The following is a 15151-nucleotide window of genomic DNA, read 5'->3' as shown; positions in this document are numbered from 1 at the left end:
ACCTTTAGTATCTAAACTTGAAAGACAGGAAGGCTGCTTATCACTGGCACAGCCAAGGGAAATATATTTTTTAACCTAACGCAGACTTTTTTTTAAACCCCTTCCTGACATGGACAATTTTTGCTTTTTTGTTTTTTCCTCCCCTTCTTCCGATAGCCATAACTGTTTTATTTTTCTGTCCACATAGATGTTTGATGGCTTTTTATTTTTGTGGGACAAGTTGTACTTTTGAATGACCCCATTCATTTTACTTCAATATGTATTGGCAGAGGCGTAGCGACTAGCGAGGGTTTTGGTTCAGGGGTGGCCAAGCTCCTGAGTGGGCCCCTAACCACGTAACCTTGATTACAACTTGGTGACGCGCCCAAATACTGGAGGAGAACCTCAGCAGATGACCGCGCTGTTACTGAAGATAATCTCTATATACAGATCAATATGGATATTACCACCATATGGTCAGTGGTAGATACCAGCCCAACAGAACATATAAGAGATCACAGCACAGTTACAGATAATGACTTACTGCTGACATCCTTTCTGATGAAATTGTTCATTTTTCCCATCTTTTCCATCTGGCCCAGACCGACATGACAACTTCTTCCAGCCAGGACTTGTCTGCAGAGAATGCAACAAAGACACATTTCACTTCTCATATTCCAGCCCCATCACCATCTATTCCCAACCTGTACAAACTCCTCATCCTGCTGATATCCCAATACTGAGCCGCTACTGCCGTATGTGTCCCTATTACTACACCTGATACCCCAATACTGAGCCACTGCTGCCGTATGTGTCCCTATTACTGCCCCTGTTACCCCAATACTGAGCCGCTGCTGCCGTATGTGTGCCTATTACTGCACCTGATACCCCTTAGTAGCCCCCATACTGTTTGATGGCTCCAACAATGTATAATGACCCCCACACTGTAATCTCCATACTGTATGATGGCCCCCTAGATAGCCTCCATATACAGTAGCATAATGCACCAAATAGTCCACAATATAGTATAATGCACTCCCCATAGGCAGACTCTATAGCATAAGGCAGCACCCCATAGGCAGACACTGTAATTAGGCAGCACCCCCATAGGCAGACACTGTAATAAGGCAGCAGCCCCATATAGGCAGACCCTCTAATAAGGCAGCACCCCCATAGGCAGACACTGTAATAAGGCAGCATCCCCATATAGGCAGACCCTGTAATAAGGCAGTACCCCCATAGTCAGACCCAGTAAAAAGGTAGACCCCATAGTCAGACCCTGTAATAAGCTAGCACCCCCATAGTCAGACCCTGTAATAAGGTAGCACCCCCATAGTCATACCCTGTACTAAGGCAGCACCCCTATAGTCAGACCCTGTAATAAGGCAGCCCTCATAGTCAGACCCTGTACTAAGGCACCACCCCTATAGGCAGATCCTGTAATAAGGCAGCCCCCATAGTCAGACCCTGTAATAAGGCAGCAACCCTATAGTCAGACCCTGTAATACGGCAGCACCCCCATAGTCAGACCCTGTAATAAGGCAGCAAACCCATAGTCAAACCCTGTAATAAGGCAGCCCCCCCATAGGCAGACCATGTAATAAGGCAGCCCCCCCCATAGGCAGACCCTTTAATAAGGCAGTCCCACCATAGGCAGACCCTGTAATAAGGTGGCCTTTTTTGGGCCACCAAAATAATTTTTTAGGCCTAGTGTGTGTTTTTTGTAGTGCTTTTGCAAATCAATATATTGCATCAGCCTTCTCGTTGTCATTTCTAGGCCACAAAAATAATTTTTCAGGCCCGATGTGTGTTTTCTGCTACTTTCGCAAATCAATATATCGCATCAGTGGTGTCATCATTTCTAGACCCCCAAAATACATTTTCAGTCCCGGTGTGTTTTTTGTACTAGTTTTACAAATCAATATATCACATCAGCCATCTTGTTGCCATTTCTAGCCCTCAAAAATAATTTTTCTGGACTGGTGTGTATTTTTTATTAGTCTGGGAAATGAAAAATTGTTTTCTTGCTGCCATTTCTAGTCCCAAAAAATAATATTTCAGCTTTGGTATGTGTTTTCTAGTAGTCTGAGAAATAAATAATTTGCATCAGACTACTCATTGTCATTCGTAACAGAGACCCCAAATACATAATGTGAGATAGGAAGTGTGGCAGGAAATAACTACCACCCTCAGACTCACTAAATCAGCTCCAAAAATATCATATTTGAAAAAAGGAGGAAATACGGAGCATCGATGAATAGAATATCAAAAATTTTTATTCAATAAAAAATCAGTAATACAACGTGAAGTTCAATAACATTAATATTGTACAGTAACATGCATGAAAGAGTGCCAGGAAATGCTGAAACCCCCCCCCCACCCCCTCACCAAAAACATGATGCCCCCATAATGGAGAGTATCAAAGAGCCCCACCATGATCTCATGTAAAAAGGATCTCAAATAGATCTAGCCCTAGTCCCAAATACCAATAACGAAAACAACTTTCCCCAAATAGAACACAGTAGTGTCACCAATAAATAAATGGCTGGTATAAGTGCAGGGCTTACCAGTAACGGGGCGAGGTGGGGAAACAGCCGGAGAGTGGATCCCGACGCGCGTTTCGCGGCAGCACGTGCCGCTTCCTCAAGGGGATAGTCGTTTGGTGCCCACAAGGACCTTAAAGTAGCCCCTGACCAAGGTCACATGGTGCTCGGCAACCAATCACGGCGGCACTGTCAGCGCATGCGCACTGCGTCCGCCAGGTCCTGGCAGTGGAACCCGGCGTCAAGCCAAGTGCGCACGTCCGGGGAGCAGAAAAGCACCCAGAGCGCGCGCACAAGACCAGGAGATGCCGGTCCACACCAGGGCGCAGCGGACCACAACGCGACGTGCACGGCCACCAGAAGATCCATTTTTAAGAGCAATGCATATTATGACGTGCCATCAGTTTAACCCCCAAACGGGAGACCCAATATAGAAACCTGCAGATTACACTATCAGGAGGACACACATTAAATAAGCAACATATCACAGTATGGCAAATCCACACATTAGGAGAAGTACATCCATTCCAAGGAGGTAAAAATAAATAAATGAATGTCCATTGTGACGGTCAAAGAGAAGATCACACTTCTTATCCGTAGGCCCTTGCCTAGATCCCCCGGGGGTGGGATGGCATATCGATCAGAAGTATCAACAGGGCTAAAAGCACATCGATAAGGAAAACCTTAGGCACCAGATATATTTAAGGTTACTGACAATAAAAAGAAGAGAAAAACATTAAAATCCCATACAAAAACCAATAAAAACAACAATCCGGCTGAAACGAGGGGGAGGGGAAGAAAAAGACGGAGTTGATGGGAAACAGGAGGTACATTTACATAGACTATACCCAGAACAGTAACGGGAGGCAAGGATCAAAGGCTACTCACAAATAGGGAGCAAAACTAGGTGTTTCATTCAAGCCTTTAGGTGACATGGTGTCAAGTTGCACAATCCATTTAGTTTCAATTTGTGCTAACAGCTTCTTATTGTCACCACCACGAATCCCCATATGTAAAACATCAATTACCCTCACCAGAAGAAGTCTCGCGTCGCACTTATGGTGCGACCTAAAGTAACGGGGGATTGATTTAAGGTCAGATGTGTCGGACACTGTCCTGGCCGCACCAATGTCCAGCACATGCTCACAAACTCGGACTCTAAGTTCCCGAGTAGTAAGCCCCACATACACCATGGGGCAAGGGCATGTAGCATAATAAATCACGTTGACTGTGCTACAAGAGATCCGTTGTTTAATTTGAAATTCTTTAGTTCCATCAGTAGAGATGAAGCTAGAGCAGCGCAGGACATTGGTGCAGGCAAGACAGTGCCCGCAGGGAAAACATCCCCGAATGGGACCATTGGTACCAAATGGATTCTTCGGGGTAGGGACATAATGGCTACGAACCAATAGATCATTTAGATTTTTGCACCTCCTGGAGGTCATTTGTGGAAAGGAGCCCAGGGAAGCCGCCAGGGAGGGTTCCGTCCCAAGGACGGACCAATGTTTAGACAGAATGGAGCGCATGTTGTTCCACTCGTGATTATAGGTAGAGATAAAGCGGATAGGGCCAGCTCCACCCATATTTTTCTATCCCCTGGGTGGATGTAATAAAGTCTCACGTGGGGTTTTTCTGGCTCGGTCGTAACCACACTTAACGGATCTCCGACTATACCCCCGGGCCAGAAAACGATTTCTCAAATCCGAGGCCTGTGCCTCGAATTTGGGTTCGGAGGAACAGATTCGTCACATCCTAAGGAATTGTCCGACCGGGATGGCACTGATCATGGATGGGTCATGTGCTGATGAGGCATGTAGTAAAGAATTAACAGAGGTCGATTTCCTAAAGACATCTGCCTGGATGTGCCGATGAATATCGACCTCCAGGCGGACATCCAGGAAATCGACCGTGACATCACTATACGTATACGTAAGTCGGATGTTAAAAGTGTTATCATTCAATGTATCCATAAAATCCTCGAGCTGGTGGACCGTCCCATCCCACAAAAAAAGGATATCATCAATGAAGCGATACCAGCACAGCACATGGGAGGCAGCCGGCGGGCCCTCGTTGCCAAAAAGGAATCTCTCCCAGTAACCCAGGAAGAGATTGGCGTACAAGGGCGCGCAGGCTGCGCCCATGGCCGTGCCGTGCTTCTGTAAGCAAAAAATGTCCTTGAAAACAAAAAAGTTGTGGATAAGGATATAGTCCAGCAGCTCGAGGATTAGTCCACGTAAAGGGCCGTCCAGGTCGGAGGTCCCCAGGAAGAAACGAGCCACCTCAATCCCACGGGAATGTTCAATGCAAGTATACAAACCCTCTACGTCAGCAGTGACGAGAAGGGTTGTACTGTCCACAAAGATGCCATCGACCCGCGCCAGGACGTCCGTAGTATCACGAACATTTGAGGGTAAAGTTTTGACCAGAGATTTAAAATAAAAGTCTATAAATTGACACACAAGGTCACATAGGCCCCCTATCCCGGACACTATGGGACGTCCCAGGGGGTCAAGGGCATCTTTGTGGACTTTTTGTAACAAATAAAAAGTTGGAACCCTGGGAGATTTGACTATCAAACCATCAAAAACATTCTTGGGTATAATCCCTCCTTCAAAAGCTCTAACAAGGATCTGCTCCAGCTCCTGCAATTAAGCGGCCATCGGATTGGAGGTCAACCTGAGGTATGTGTTCGGGTCCCGAAGTTGGCAAAATGCTTCCCGCTCATATTTCTTGCCCGGCCAGACAACAATGTTCCCCCCCTTGTCTGCAGGTTTAAAAACAACGTCCTGTAATGATTGAAGCTGTGAGATGGCCTGACTTTGTTTGAAAGTTAAATTGTCAAAAGTACATCTTGTGGATAGTTTTATAAAATCTTCACTGACCAATTTTGTAAATATCTCAACTGCTGGACTTAGGGACAAGGGGGGGAACCTGGTAGATCTGGGCAGGACAGAAGGCGGGAACTTACTTGCATTCGGGATCTCCTGTTCCTCAAGTAGATCCTCCAAATCACGCAGTGCCTGTTTCTCAATCTCACTCATGGTTTGTGGTGTAAATTTTTTTCCATGTAGTTTTTTCAAGATCAACTTGCGGGAGAACAGGTGCAGGTCCTTCAGAGCTGTAAAATAATTAAATGAATTAGTCGGAGAGAAAGTCAAACCCTTACCCAGGACTTCCAGTTGAGACTCAGTAAGTACATGTGATGATAGGTTTAATACCTGAAGGCCTCCCTGGCAGCCAACCCGGGCCGTGCCTCCCCTGGCTCCCTTGTTCTTGGTATATTGTCTGGTGGTCATCCTTTTGTCAATGGGTTCAGAGGTGGAAACAAGTTCAGATTTGGATGTATTGGGCCTTATGTCCTCGTCATAATTGGATGTCCCAGACCATACAGAAGTGGATCTAGATCGAGAGTAGGACGTGTTCCTAGGTCTCGGACGTGACCGGCCCCACGAGCTCTGCCATCTGTATACCCTTGACTGTTGTTTGTCCTGGATATCTCTATTAAACTTTTTTGTTTTGGTGGATTGAATATCATTAGCCCACTTTTGTAGTTCAGAGTCAATTTCTTCATTTAATTTTTTTAGGGCATCACTCGTCATATCCCTCTGCAAGATAGACTGTAAATCATCAATCTCCTTCTCAATTAGTTCCAATGACTCATGGTTCATTTGTTTGAGTAGGACCATGAATCCCTTGGAACAAGTATTCGTAAGTTCTTCCCAACTATTTTTGAAATTATCATCCGAAATCGGAAATGACAGGAAGACTTGTATACGAAGTCCTCGTGGAATGAGGTCTTTCTGAATGTACTTATCCAAAAACTCGTAGTTCCACCAGATACGAGTTCTTTTACATAATAGCTCTTTAAAGCGATAAACAACCTCCTGTAGCTCTTTAGTGGACCCATCAACACCCCCATCAGCATTATCTAGGCAAACATTGTTGATCTGTGCCCGCCAAGTGCAATCGCGTGTACGGAAATCCATGCTTAGAAATGGGAGAACTGTGAAAAACACAGAAAATACTGGTAACAGAGACCCCAAATACATAATGTGAGATAGGAAGTGTGGCAGGAAATAACAACCACCCTCAGACTCACTAAATCAGCTCCAAAAATATCATATTTGAAAAAAGGAGGAAATACAGAGCCTCAATGAATAGAATATCAAAAATTTTTATTCAATAAAAAATCAGTAATACAACGTGAAGTTCAATAACATTAATATTGTACAGTAACATGCACGAAAGAGTGCCGGGAAATGCTGAAAACCCCCCACCCCCTCACCCACACATGATGCTCCCATAATGGAGAGCATCAAAGAGCCCCACCATGATCTCATGTAAAAAGGATCTCAAATAGATCTAGCCCTAGTCCAAAATACCAATACCGTAAACAAATTTCCCCAAATAGAACACAGTAGTGTCCCCAATAAATAAAGGGCTGGTGTAAGTGCAGGGCTTACCAGTAACGGGGGCGAGGTGGGGAAACAGCCGGAGGGTTGACCCCGATGCGCGTTTCGTGGCAGCACATGCCACTTCCTCAAGGGGATAGTTTTTTGGTACCCACAAGGACCTTAAAGTAGCCCCTGACCAAGGTCACATGGTGCTCGGCAACCAATCACGGCGGCACTGTTGGCGCGTGCACACTGCGTCTGCCAGGTCCTGGCAGTGGAACCCGGCGTCAAGCCAAGTGCGCATGCGCGGGGAGCAAAAAAGCACCCATAGCGCGCGCACAAGACCAGGAGACACCGGACCACACCAGGGCGCAGCGGACCGCGACGCGACGCGCATGGCCACCAGAATATACATTTTTAAGAGCAATGCATATTATGGCGTGCCATCAGTTTAACCCCCAAACGGGAGACCCATTATAGAAACCTGCAGATTACAATATCAGGAGGACACACATTAAATAAGCAACATATCACAGTATGGCAAATCCACACATTAGGAGAAGTTCATCCATTCCAAGGAGGTAAAAATAAATAAATGAATGTCCATCGTGACTGTCAAAGAGAAGATCACACTTCTTATCCGTAGGCCCTTGCCTAGATCCCCCGGGGGTGGGATGGCATATCGATCAGAAGTATCAACAGGGCCAAAAGCACATCGATAAGGAAAACCTTAGGCACCAGATCTATTTAAGGTTACTTACAATAAAAAGAAGAGAAAAACATTAAAATCACCTACAAAAACCAATAAAAACAACAATCCGGCTGAAACGAGGGAGGGGGGTAAGAAAAAGAGGGAGTTGATGGGAAACAGGAGGTACATTTACATAGACTAAACCCAGAACAGTAACGGGAGGCAAGGATCAAAGGCTACTCACAAATAGGGAGCAAAACTAAGTGTTTCATTCAAGCCTTTAGGTGACATGGTGTCAAGTTGCACAATCCATTTAATTTCAATTTGTGCTAACAGCTTCTTATTGTCACCACCACAAATCCCCATATGTAAAACATCAATTCCCCTCACCCGAAGAAGTCTCGCGTCGCACTTATGGTGCGACCTAAAGTGACGGGGGATTGATTTAAGGTCAGATGTGTCGGACACTGTCTTGGCCGCACCAATGTCCCGCACATGCTCACGAACTCGGACTTTAAGTTCCAGAGTAGTAAGCCCCACATACAGCATGGGGCAAGGGCATGTAGCATAATAGATCACGTTGACTGTGCTACAAGAGATCCGTTGTTTAACCCTAGAACGCATGACGTTAAAAATATACATATTAACGTATTGGGGGCCTTTTAGGCCCCCATGCACATAATGTAGAAAAACACACTTAAATAACTTTCACAAGTTTATTTCAAAATTGCTCAATAAAATATGAATAGTGGACAAAATTTCAATTATAATTTTTCACAGAAAATACCCAAAAATCTTTTTTTTCCCAAATTTCACACAAAGACATGAAAACACACAAAAACGCATAGAAATCTATAGCAAACTAGCTGCAGCTACATTTTTATTCTAACTTTCTTTTCTATTATATTAGTCTTCCAAACAATTCTGACATGTTATTTTTTCAGAAGAGTGTTCTTTGCAAACAGTTTCCTTACAAGTGGAACAATATCGCTCAGTTTTCCTCTCTCCTGTCCTTCCTCGGTGCATGAAATTCCGGATGAGTTTCTGTATAAATAATGAATGAATTTAGGGCTGCTACATCAAGCATATTTGAAAAAAGTACTACAGGCCATCGTTTAGTTTGCCTCTTACACGAATATTCTCCCACCATCTCATCCATTTTATCTACACCTCCTTTTGTTGTATTGTAATGCAGGATGATTTCTGGTTTCAATTTTTTGTCATTGCTGTCAACACTGCAATCGTGATGCATGGTACTGAGTAAAATTACAGATTTCTCCTTCTTCGCCTTGTAAGATACCAAAGTCGCTTTGTTATTGAATCCAAAGACACTCTCATAAAGTGCTCGCTGATGATTGTGTTTCAGTGCTTCTGGAATGTCTCGTCTGTTTTGCTTTATAGTACCAACAAGTGTAATAGCTTTTGCAAGCAGAAAATTGCCTAGTTCAACATTGGTGAAATAATTGTCCATGGTAATGTTTCTACCTGAATTGAATATTGGAACAGCAAAGGTTTTGACTATTTCAGACCCCAGATCCTTCTGTACTGGTGCACCAGCCTCTTTGCCACAGTAGATTATGCCATTTATGCCATAATAATTTGCAGAATCACACATCCAGAAGATTTTTATTCTGTACTTGGCTGGCTTGCTGGGCATGTATTGTATGAACTTGCAGCATACTCTGAACGGTACAAGTTGCTCATCTACAGTAACATTAGTACTAGGATTGTAAAGTTTTGTGCAATTTTTGGTAAATATGTTCCAGATATAACTAATAGGGGCTAATTTGTCTGTTTAAAACCTCACTGCACGAGTTCGCTTATCATTAGTGTTGAGCGATACTGTCCGATACTTGAAAGTATCGGTATCGGATAGTATCGGCCGATACCCGAAAAGTATCGGATATCGCCGATACCGATACCCGATACCAATACAAGTCAATGGGACACCAAGTATCGGAAGGTATCCTGTATGGTTCCCAGGGTTTGAAGGAGAGGAAACTCTCCTTCAGGCCCTGGGATCCATATTAATGTGTAAAATAAAGAATAATAATAAAAAATATTGATATACTCACCTCTCCGACGCAGCCTGGACCTTACTGATGTAACCGGCAGCTTCCGTTCCTAAGAATGAGCGCTTGAAAGACCTTAGATGACGTCGCGGCTTGTGATTGGTCGCGTGAGCGGTCACGTGACCGCCACGCAACCAATCACAAGCCGCGACGTCATCTAAGGTCTTTCAAGCGCTTGAAAGACCTTAGATGACGTCGCGGCTTGTGATTGGTCGCGTGGCGGTCACGTGACCGCTCACACTACCAATCACAAGTCGCGATGTCATCTAAGGTCTTTCAAGCGCTCATTCTTAGGAACGGAAGCTGCCAGTTACATCGGTAAGGTCCAGGCTGCGTCGGAGAGGTGAGTATATCAATATTTTTTTTTTTTATTCTTTATTTTACACATTATAATATCGATCCCGATATCACAAAAGTATCGGATCTCGGTATCGGAATTCCGATACCGCAAATATCGGCCGATACCCGATACTTGCGGTATCGTAATGCTCAACACTACTTATCATCAAAGCGAATGATTCTTCTAATTTCCTCATATCTGCCCACTGACATTGTCGCCTCTAGCCTTTGCAAGCTTCTTAGAAACAGAAACTGAAAATGAATCAGATTTCCTCTCAACAGCTTATCTTATCACAGGTCCTTCAGCAATTAGCTCACAGTGTATACTGTCCTCAGTACTCTATACACAGCTCATTACTGTGCTACGAAGGACCTGAGGTGATGTCATGGCCTTATCACTCCCTCCAAAAATCACATGACATCCTCACATGTTATTATCCACACCCTGGCCCCTCCACCAGCATTAAGGTACCTTCACACGAAACGACATCGCTAGCGATCCGTGACGTTGCAGCGTCCTCGCTAGCGATATCGTTTCGTTTGACATGCAGCAGCGATCAGGATCCTGCTGTGATGTCGCTGGTCGCTGAATAAAGTCCAGAACTTTATTTGGTCGTCCGATCGCTGTGTATCGTTGTGTTTGAAAGCAAAAGCAACGATACCAGCGATGTTTTACACTGGTAACCAGGGTAAACATCGGGTTACCAAGCGCAGGGCCGCGCTTAGTAACCCGATGTTTACCCTGGTTACCAGCGTAAAAGTAAAAAAACAAACAGTACATGCTCACCTGCGCGTCCCACAGCGTCTGCTTCCTGACACTTACTGAGCGCCGGCCCTAAAGTGAAAGTGAAAGCACAGCGGTGACGTCACCGCTCTGCTGTTAGGGCCGGAGCTCAGTCAGTGTCAGGAAGCAGACGCTGGGGGACGCGCAGGTGAGCATGTACTGTTTGTTTTTTTTCCTTTTACGCTGGTAACCAGGGTAAACATCGGGTTACTAAGCGCGGCCCTGCGCTTAGCAACCCGATGTTTACCCTGGTTACCCGGGGACCTCGGCATCGTTGGTCGCTGGAGAGCGGTCTGTGTGACAGCTCCCCAGCGATCAAACAGCGACGCTGCAGTGATCGGCATCGTTGTCGCTATCGCTGCAGCGTCGCTTCGTGTGAAGGTACCTTTACTGAGTACAAATAAAGTAACTTGAGACACAAACACTACTGAGAACATGATAAAAATAGCAGGGGCCTAAAAGGCCCCCAATTCGTGCAGATGTAGTTTTCACCAAACAAGCATTGATACACCATAATGCCTATGAAAAAAATTATATGAACACCAGAATATTATCAACAACGACATACTTGAGGAATACCTGGACTTTCAAAATTCTGACTAAAGTAATTTTGCAGATTATAGCAAAAATGTAAGCATGGGGCCTAAAAGGCCCCCATTATGCGTTCTAGGGTTAATTTGAAATTCTTTAGTTCCAACAGTAGAGATGAAACTAGAGCAGTGCAGGACATTGGTGCAGGCAAGACAGTGCCCGCACGGAAAACATCCCCGAATGGGACCATTGGTACCAAATGGATTCTTCGGGGTAGGGACATAATGGCTACGAACCAATAGATCATTTAGATTTTTGCACCTCCTGGAGGTCATTTGTGGAACTCATTGCCATTAGTAGTCCAAATAAATAATTAATAATTAATAATAATAAATAAAGCGGTATCTGTTTTCTGGTAGTCTGGGAAATAAATAATTGGTCATCTCATTGCCATTAGTAGGCTAAAGAAATAATATTTCACAACTGCTGTGTGTTCTCTACTAGTCTGTGAAAAAAATTATTGTCATCAGCCATCTTGTGGACATTTCTATGCCAAATAAATACATTTTCTTGTCCGGTGAGTGTGCTTTAGTAGTCTTACTAGTGAAATAAACAATTGGCATCAGCTGGTTTGTTGCCATTTCTAGGCCAAACCAATAATTTTACTGTCTTGCTCTGTCTATATGAGCAGTGTGTGCAAAAAAGAAAAAATAATACAAGTTCCACCTTCTGCAGCTCAGTCTTTGCATGCCAATGATGTTTGGATCGGATCCGCATGCATGCGCCGCTTGTGTCTCGGTGGGCTCCGGCTTAAATTAACAGTACTCCCACAGGCGGGGGGTGCAGAGTACACACAGCAGCTTAAAAGCACAGTACTCCCACAGGTGGAGGGTGCAGAGTACATACAGTGGCTTCTAGCACAGTACTTAAAGGATAATATTCAAACAAGAAGAGGGTGGAGAGTACACACAGCAGCTTAAAGGCACAGTACTCCCACAGGCGGAGGATGCAGAGTACACACAGCAGCTTTTAGCACAGTACTTTCACAGATGGGTTTGCAGAGTACACACAGCGGCTTTCACCCTGGAAATAGCATCTTCAGGGGTTACAGAGGATGTAAAGGGTGCACAAGAACTAGCTGTACCCATTTTCCTTGGCCCGTGTTATACGTCCCTGACGAACTGATGTGTTTAACATGCACTGCTGCTATACTGTATGTAACTGTTGAATGTTATGTGTATTATAAGATTCCTGATGCCATGTGCATATGTTATTGACTAGGGAAAGTGCATTATTCAAATTAGCCCACTAAAGGGGGACACAATAGTAAAAAACAGCAATAGGATAGGATGATAGGAACTAGTTAAATTAGGAGGGGCCAACTGGAGTAAGCTAGAAGGATTTCCTGTATTGAGTCAGAAGGTCCTCAGAGCCCATGCAGGGCAGTTGAGCCACGTAACATTCTACAAGTAAAGGAGCCCAGCTCATCCAGGGCCAAATAATAATGTTTGCTAAGAAGCAGAGGGATACAGGGCAGCTGTGTCAAGAGGGTGGTCAGCTACTTAGGAAGATGCCTGCGTGTCTGGTGTGAAAACGGATTGGGAACTCCTACAGTTAGTCAGACTGGTCAGACAAAGTGCTGCAGTACCGGGGACAACGGTGCGACCCGGAAGTATTCCTAAAGAAGAGAGGGATAGCACAGGGACAGAAAATGATGTGCCTTGTGGAGTAACCTGTGCTGTACCTAATTGTGAGCTGGACGAGCTGAGAATGGAACCAAGCAAAATTGTTTGTTTCAAGTTTGAGCGTGACTTTGTCTCTCTTTATTTGGAATCTAAAGAAAGAAACCCCCAGCGGATCAGAGAGGACTCAGATGGACAGGAGAGTGGACAAGACGGTACGCTACCACTGGGACATTGTGTGCACGTGACGGAGGGCCAGGGGGCGCTAAAACACCCACCTCTGAGAGCCACGACTACAGCCCTGGCTCTCCTCACAAGTACTCACAGCATTGTGTTTGCAGAGTGCATAGTCAGAATCTGTCCCTCACTCCAGCTACATCCTTTCCCTACACTAATGAAAGTATAATGGCGACGGCACTAGTGATCTGAACTTTATACAGGCCAGGTCACATGCTGTGCTGGCTAGTCACAACCATGTCAATACTTGTCATGGCTGTGATGGCTCTGAAAGTTCCCATAGTCTTAAAGCTTGTAGATTAACTGCACTGCAGCCTTTAATGCCTTAATCCAATATGACGTACTATCCCGTCAAGGTGTCCTGGGACTTAATTCCTAGTGACTGGATAGTATTTCATATGCAATCGGCCGCGCTCATGGGGGGAGTGCGGCCGATCGTGGCCGGGTGTCAGCTGACTATCGCAGCTGACATTCGGCACTATGTGCCAGGAGTGGTCCGTTAACCCCCTGAACACTGTGATCAAACATGATCACAGCGTTCTGGGGGCATAGGGAACCATAGTGCAGGGAGGGGGCTCCCTGTGGGCTTCCCTGCGACCGTCGGTACAAGGCGATGTGCTCACCTTGTACCTGGTGTCTCCTCCCTGCAGGCCCCAGATCCAAAATGGCCGTGGGGCTACTTCCGGGTGCGGCAGGGAGGTGGCTTACCAGCGCCTGCTCAGAGCAGGCACCTGTAAGCCTCCAGCAGTGCACGTCAGATCGCTGATCTGACACAGTGCTCTGCAGAGTGTCAGATCAGCGATCTGTCACTATAATGTGATGTCCCCCCTGGTACAATGTCATAATGTAAAATAAAAAATATTTAGATGTGTAAAAAAAATAAATAAATAATAATTCCTAAATAAAGAAAAAAAATATTATTGCCATAAATATATTTCTTTATCTAAATAATAAAAAATATAACAAAACTACAACTATAGTATCGCCGCATCTGTAACGACCCGACCTATAAAACGGTCCCACTAGTTAACCCCTTTAGTGAACACCGTAAAAAAAAAGCGAGGCAAAAAGCAACGCTTTATTATCATACCGCCGAACAAAAGGTGAAATAACACACGATCAAACAGACGGATATAAATAACCATGGTACTGCTGAAAACGTCATTTTGTCCCGCAAAAAACGAGCTGCCATACAGCATCATGAGTGAAAAAATAAAAAAGTTATAGTCCTCAGAATAAAGCGATGCAAAAATAATTATTTTTTCTATAACAGTTTTTATCGTATAAAAGCGCCAAAAAATAAAAAAAGATATACATGAGGTATCGCTGTAATCATACTGACCTGAAGAATAAAACTGCTTTATCAATTTTACAAAACATGGAATGGAATAAACGCCCCCCCAAAAGAATTTCATGAATAGCTGGTTTTTGGTCATTCTGACTCACAAAAATCAGAATAAAAAGCGATCAAAAAAGGTCACGTGCCCAAAAATGTTACCAATAAAGAAGTCAACTCGTCCCGCAAAAAAGCAAAACCACATATGACTCTGTGGACCAAAATATGGAAAAATTATAGCTCTCAAAATGTGGAGACGCAAAACTATTTTTTTCAATAAAAAGCGTCTTTAGGGCTAGGGTTAGGGCTAGGATTAGGGCTAGGGTTAGGGCTAGGGTTAGGGCTAGGGTTGGGGCTAGGGTTGGGGCTAGGGTTGGGACTAGGGTTAGGGTTGGTGCTAGGGTTAGGGTTAGGGCTGGGGCTAAAGTTAGGTTTAGGGTTGGGGCTAAAGTTAGGGTTAGGGTTGGGGCGAAAGTTAGGGTTAGGGCTACAGTTAGGGTTGGGGCTAAAGTTAGGGTTGGGGCTAAAGTTAGGGTTTGGATTACATTTACAGTTGGGATTAG

The sequence above is a fragment of the Ranitomeya variabilis genome, chromosome 1 (genome assembly GCF_051348905.1).
Source record: "Ranitomeya variabilis isolate aRanVar5 chromosome 1, aRanVar5.hap1, whole genome shotgun sequence".
Taxonomy (NCBI): domain Eukaryota; kingdom Metazoa; phylum Chordata; class Amphibia; order Anura; family Dendrobatidae; genus Ranitomeya; species Ranitomeya variabilis.
This window is presented reverse-complemented; position numbering follows the sequence as displayed.